The sequence below is a fragment of the Orycteropus afer genome, unplaced genomic scaffold (genome assembly GCF_000298275.1).
Source record: "Orycteropus afer afer isolate SDZICR_OR568_19922 unplaced genomic scaffold, OryAfe1.0 scaffold00039, whole genome shotgun sequence".
In the NCBI taxonomy this organism is placed as follows: Eukaryota; Metazoa; Chordata; class Mammalia; order Tubulidentata; family Orycteropodidae; genus Orycteropus; species Orycteropus afer.
Window position 1 is genome coordinate 9,740,980 of NW_006921626.1, and position 468 is coordinate 9,741,447.

Below are 468 nucleotides of genomic sequence, written 5' to 3' on the forward strand. Positions count from 1 at the left end.
CCAGCAGGGTCACCTATGCTGGACAGGTTTCAGCGGAGCTTCTAGACTAAAACAGACTAAGAAGAAAGGCCTGGCAATCTACTTCCAAAAATTAATCAGTAAAGCCCTACAGATCACAACAGAATATTATCCAATACAGTGCTGGAAGATGAGCTCTCTAGGTTGGAAAGTGCTTAAAATACATAAAAACAGTAATGATGTTCTTGAGCAGACCAATGATTGTAAAGATGGTCCAAGTAATGTTTTGTTCTGTTGTACATGAGGTCGCTATGCATCAAAACCAAATCTGTGGCAACTAACAATAACAAGCTTTAGGATTCTAATGAGAGGCAAGCTTTTAAGACACAGAATATAGGGAGTTCCGGTAAGATGGCAGACTAGGCAGAAAGACTGCACAGACCCTCTTCAACAAAGAAAAGGGAAACCAATTAACACAGACACAGAAGATAATCCTGGACCTCTGAGCCT